The sequence below is a fragment of the Canis lupus genome, chromosome 5 (assembly GCF_048164855.1).
Source record: "Canis lupus baileyi chromosome 5, mCanLup2.hap1, whole genome shotgun sequence".
Lineage (NCBI taxonomy): Eukaryota > Metazoa > Chordata > Mammalia > Carnivora > Canidae > Canis > Canis lupus.
In genome coordinates this window covers 30170375-30177183 of record NC_132842.1, presented here as the reverse complement: position 1 = coordinate 30177183, position 6809 = coordinate 30170375, and positions in this window count along the sequence as shown.

Below are 6809 nucleotides of genomic sequence, written 5' to 3'. Positions count from 1 at the left end.
CTATAGGTTTTTGGTTTTTGGTTACCATGAGGTTCACATCCTATGTACATAGCAATCTATATCAAGTTGACGGTCACTTAAATCTGAGCACATTCTAAAAGCAGTGAATTTTAACCCCCCTCTCCACATTTATGTATATGGTATCATATTTTACACTTTTTTATTTTGTGTACCCCTTGGCAAGTTTTTACAGAGATAATTGACTATACTATTTTTGTGTTTTTAACCTTCATCCTGACTTTATAAATAATTTATAACTACTTTTCTCTGTGTTTGCCTTTTCTGCTAATTTTTCCCTTCATAATTTCCTTACTTCTGATCATGGTCTTTTCTTTACGTTTAAAGAATTTCTTTTAGCATTTCTTGTAAGACTGGTTAGTGGTGATGAACTCCTTTAACTTTTGCTGTGTAGGAAACTAAATCTCCTTCATTTCTGAATGATAATCTTGTTGAATAGAGTATTCTTTTTTTTTTTAATAGAGTATTCTTGGTTGTAGGTTTCTTCCTTTTAGCACTTTGAATAAATCCTGCCACTCTCCTTTAGCCTGCACAGTTTCTGCTGAAAAATCAGCTGATAGCCTTTTGAGGTTTCCCTTGAATGAAACTATTTGTTTTCTTCTGCTGCTTTTAAGATTCTCTCCTTATTTTTATTTTATTATTATTATTATTATTATTTTAATATTTATTTATTTATGATAGTCACACACACACAGAGAGAGAGGCAGAGACATAGGCAGAGGGAGAAGCAGGCTCCATGCACTGGGAGCCCGACGTGGGATTTGATCCCGGGTCTCCAGGATCGCGCCCTGGGCCAAAGGCAGGCGCCAAACCGCTGCGCCACCCAGGGTTCCCTTATTTTATTATTTTTTTAAAGAGAGAGAGGCAGAGACACAGGCAGAGGGAGAAGCAGGCTCCATGCAGGGAGCCTGACGTAGGACTCCATCCCGGTTCTCCAGGATCACACCCTGGCCTGAAGGTGGCGCTAAACTGCTGAGCCACCTGGGCTGCCCTCTCTTCCTATCTTTAATCTTTTAATTAGTATGTATCTTGGTATGGACTTTCTTGGGTTCATCTTTTTGGAGGCTCTATGTGTTCCTTGGGCTAGATGTCCATTTCCTTTCCCAGATTAGGAAAGTTTTCAGCTATTATATCTTAAAATAAGTTTTTTTTTTTTTTGTTGTTGTTGTTGTTGTTGTTGTTGTCTTTTTTTTTTTTTTTTTTGGGTCTTTCCCTCTTTCTTATCGTCCCTGGGCCCCTACCCTATAATGTGGATGTTAATACTTTAAGAGTGGAGACCGGTTTCCTACAGCTCTCAATCTTTCTTGGAGTTAAATCCCACTGACTATCAAAGCCAGACATTATGTGGTCTCACTCGCTGAGTACAGGTACCCCAGGCTGGGGTGTCTGGTGTGGTTCTTAATCCCCTAGTTCCCCCATGCTTGTGATGTCTCTCCTGTTTGTGGGGAGCCACACAGGTGATTGGGTTCCTGACCACAACTCTGCCCCTCCTACTATTTTTGATGTGGCCATCTCTCTTTATGACTTTTTGCTGTGGCAGATGTGTTCTGTAGTCTTCAGGTTGTTTTCAGAGGGAGTTGAAATACATACAGTTTTTGCCTTGGTATGTCGGTGGGAGGTGGCAAGCTCAGGATCTTCCTGTTCTGCCATCTTCCCTCTCATGATTACTTTTTCTATATACACCCCCCACACACACACACCAACACTAAAATATATATGGATACATCAAAGTGGTCATATACATTTTTTCTTAATGTAGAACTTTATTTTCTTAGCTATTCTTTTCCTCCTTGTAGCAGGACCCCTCATTCCCTGTGTTATCAATTTAATATGCATCCTCTCATTTTCCCCATACTCCTATCATTCTAAACAGACCTATAAGTGAATATTAGTATATTATATTTTTTCTAACCCAAACTGGGAAACTAGAGCTTATTAAAAAAATAAATAGAAAAATGGATCAATGATATGAATAGGAAATGTTACAGAAGAACAAACCTAAATGGGCAGGAAATAAAGGAAGATATTGCAATTTACATGTAATTAGGGAAATGCAAACTATACCAGCAATAGTGAGATATCACTTTATACCTATCAGACTGGCAAAGTTAAAAAGAACTACATTGCTTGTGGGAATGTGAGGAAACACATTCTCCATCATCATTGTTGGAATTGCAAAGTGCCTTTTTTGGAAAACAAAGTGGCAATAGGCATTCAACCTGGCACTTACTCCCTTGAATATCAGTCTCATGGAAATAAAAGTAAATATACATGGGTATTTATTACTATATCCTTAGTAGCATTCACTAACTGGAAGCAAGCTGAATGTCTATTCATGGGGAAATGGTTGACAAAATCATGAATACATACTACAGAATAGGATGCAGCCATTAAAATGAATGAATTAGGGCAGCCCGGGTGGCTCAGTGGTTTAGCGCTGCCTTTGGCCCAGGGCTGATCCTGGAGACCCGGGATCGAGTCCCACTTTGGGCTCCCAGCGTAGAGCCTGCTTCTCTCTCTGCCTATGTCTCTTCCTCTCTCTCTCTCTCTCTCTCTGTGTCTCTCATGAATAAATAAATAAAATCTTTTAAAAATAAAAAAAAATAAAATGAATGAATTAGAAGCTTACCAGATGACATGTAGGGTTTCCATGAGGAACTGTTGAGTGAGAAATACATGCATTAAAACATATAGTTATTATGGAATATTACTCAGCCATTAGAAATGACAAATACCCACCATTTGCTTCAACGTGGATGGAGCTGGAGGGTATTATGCTGAGTGAAATAAGTCAATTGGAGAAGGACAAACATTATATGGTCTCATTCATTTGGGGAATATAAATAATAGTGAACGGGAATAGAAGGGAAGGGAGAAGAAATGGGTAGGAAATATCAGAAAGGGAGACAGAACATGAAGACTCCTAACTCTGGGAAACGAACTAGGGGTGGTGGAAGGGGAGGAGGGCGGGGGCTGGGGGTGAATGGGTGACGGGCACTGAGGGGGGCACTCGACAGGATGAGCACTGGGTGTTATTCTGTATGTTGGCAAATTGAACACCAATAAAAAATAAATTTATTATTTAAAAAATAAATAAAATGAAAAAAAAAAACATAAGTCATTTCAGTTTTACAAAACAAAGAAAAAAACCCCAAGTACCTTGAAGCTTCTGTCTGAATAAGTTTTAGTCTCCAGTGTCCCTGTTTATCTTCTACCTTGTCCACTCTGGTATGAGGCTCCAGCTGCTCTTGGCCAGTCTCCAGTGATCTGAAAGGCACCACATCTAATTGTCATGTTTTAGTTTTTAGGTCCTTGCCCTTAGTCTTGAGTTCTCTTCTCTCCAACACTTTCTCTATGGGTAATATAATCCTTCCTGATGACTTTAAACAGTTTCCATATGCTAAGATTCCCAATTTTTAGATTTCCCCCGAACCTTTAATCTCTAGGATCATATGCTATCTATCTCTTAACATCACCACTTGGTCATCTTGCTTTTCTCCATATTTAAGGAAAGACCACCCAAACTGTGGCTCATGCCAGAAACTTGGGAATGTTCTTAAGACCTCCCTGCACTGCCTTCAAATGTAATCTGTAGTCAAACTCCATAGATTCTAGATCTAAAATATGATCCAGGTGCCTGGGTGGCTCAGTCAGTTAAGCATCTGCCTTTGGCTCAGGTCATGATCCTGGGGTCCTGTGATTGAATTTCGCCTTGGGGTGCCTGCTCAGTGGGGAGTCTGCTTCTACCTCTCCTCCCCACTCATGCTCTCTCTCACTCACTCTTAGAAAAAAAAAAGAAATCTTTAAATAAAATATAACCCAAATTTTTTTTCCCCTCTATCCGTGTAATTGTATACCCTCTTGTGGGGATACTTGTAGCTGGTTCCTGCCCAATACCCTGAGTTTTAGCCTTCTCCACTCCAAACTATTCATATAAACTCATGGTGTGATCTTCTGTATGTTAAATCTGAACATGGTACTCCCATGTTTAAAAATTTTAGTAGTTTGCTCTTACAGTGAGAAACAGTATCATTAGCTGAATGCTGACTAGAAACATCTACCTGATGTGCCTTATCCTTGTCTCTAACTCAGGCTCCAGCCACACCACCCTTCTTCTAGAGTCTTGGATGTACCAATCTCTTTCTACTCTGGTACCTTCAAAATCATGATTTCTTTAACTGGAAAAGCTGTTTTCCTTTTTCTTTTCTTTTCTTTTCTTCTTCTTCTTCTTCTTTTTTTTTAATCTGATAAATGCCTGCTTACTCATCAACCCCTAATGTAAATGTCAATTCCTTGGGGTGACTTTCCTTGATCTCCGATCTAAAAATCTCTGGCCATTCTTTCTCACAAATCCCTTTTTCTTCTTCTCTTCCTCCCTTCTGGGTAAAGCACTTCATGTCACACTAACTATACCTTCAATTGCTTACTTTATTGGACTATAAGCACCACAAGGACAGAGAGCAGTGCCTGCGTTAAGGTCTGTCCTGAGCATAGCGTCTAGGACTGTGTCTTGGTAGGTTAGTGCTGGCTGTCATAGAAGAACTCTGGGCTAATAGAGCCAACACAGTAGAGCTTCCTTTTTCACTCATATTAAGTTCAAGGTTGATGAAGAGGTGGGTGGATGGAGAATTCTGTTCCACACAGTCTCCAAGGAACCAGGCTGATGAAGGCACTGCTGTATTCAATGTGGGGCTTCTACAGGGTCTCTAGGTGTAAATGTGCTGTTGGCAGACAGTAAAAAGAGAATACAGAGCATTATGGAAGGTTTTTGTGGGCCAAGCCTGGAAGTAGTTGACATTATTTATTCCCACATTTTATTGGCTAGAACTTAGGCACATGGCTTCAACTAAGTGCAGGGTTGGCTGTGAGATCTAGCTGAGCTAAATAAATAAGATAAGATAAGATAAGATAAGATAAATAAAATAAAATAAAATAATAAAATAAAATAATAAAATAAAATAAAATAAAATAAAATAAAGTAAAATAAAATAAAATAAAATAAAATAAAATAAAATAAAATAAAATAAAATCTACCTGAGCTGTGTGTTCAGGAATTAGAAGGAAAGCAGGATATTGGAAAACAGAGGGAAGTCTCTGCCGGGGTACTCACTATACTTTTCTTGAATATATTAGTAATCAAAACACATAAGCAAGCGATTTCTTTTCCTTACTTCTTTTGGGTTTTTTTTTTGTTTTTTTAAAAGATTTTACTTATTTATTGAGACACACACACACACACACACACACACACACACAGAGGCAGAGAGAGAAGCAGGCTCCATGCAGGAAGCCCGACATGGGACTCGACCCCGTGTCTTCAGGATCATGCCCTGAGCTGCAGGAAGCTTTAAACTGCTACACCACCGGGGCTGCCCTTCTTTTGGGTTTTAAATGAATCTAAGAACCTACTGTTGGAAGTAGTAGTCAGTAATCTTCAGTGTAGAGTTAACTTATGATTCCCTTGGAAATGTCTTTAATGCTTGCCCTAAATCAGTAGGATAAACTAAACTGTGTAGTTCAGTGAACTGCACAGCACAGTTTATAGATATTTCTGTTAAAAATAATTATAAAACCTTCCAGTTCTTGAATAATTAACTCTCAATTATCAGTAGGGCTGTTTTCTGAAGTGAATCATTCCCTGAAGGTTCTAAATAAGATATGAATTGTAAAACTTAAAAAAAATATGGAGGCATGCTAATCTTTGGGAGGCTTTCCTTAAATTTAGTAAGCTATACATCTAATTTCCAGCTGACACAACGTGTTATAAGTTTTCTAAGGTCAGTATTGTGTTGGTAGCGACAGATTTTGGTTTATAAATTTTTTTAAATAGAGTATTAATAGAGTATAGGAAAAAAGACAATAGACAAAAGACAAGAGTATAGGAAAAGGCAAAGGTACAATTTAGAAAATAATAACAAATATCCATGTATTTACCAAAAAGGCCAATAAATAGAATGTAACCATATCTTAGGAGTTTCTTGTGTCTCTCTCTAATCTCTCAGAGGTGACTACTTGAATTTTGCTTTAATTTCTTTGCTTTATGTTTTTTAAATTTTTTATTTTGATTTATTTAAAAATATTTATTTGACAGAGACGGCCTGCGCATGCGGGAGCACAAGCAGGGGGAGTGGCAGAAGCAGAGGGGGAAGCAGGCTCCCCACTGAGCAAGGAGTCTGATGCTGAGCTAAATCTGGAATCATGACCTGAGCCAAAGGCAGATGCTTAACTGACCGAGCCATCCAGGTGCCCCACTTTATGTTTTATAAGTCAATTATTTTTTTAAATTTATTTTTTATTTTTTAAGTCAATATTTTGCTTCTTTTTACTTTTATTTAGGAACTTTACATATATGGAATCAAAGTGTATGTATTGACCTTTGACCTAGTTCTTTTACTCAACTTTGTGTCTTCGTGATTCAAACTTGCTAATGGATAAACTGTACATTATTAACTGTTATATGTTGTTGACAGAATATACTAGAAACAATTGTCTCATTTGAAGAACTTTTTATTACATGGAGAATTCCAACCATATACAAACACAGAACAGTATAATAAATCTTCCTGTACCCATTACCTAGGTTTGGTAATTACCAATTCTTGTTTCACCCATGTTCACATTGAATTCATTCTTGCTGTTCTTGAAAGCAAATCATTTCACTGCATCTCTAAATACATAAAATAATGTACATGTATTTCTAAACTTCTCTAAAGAAGTTTTTAAAAGACATAACTACGATACCATTTATTATACTAAGAAGATCAGCAATAGTTTTAATATTACCAATGCTT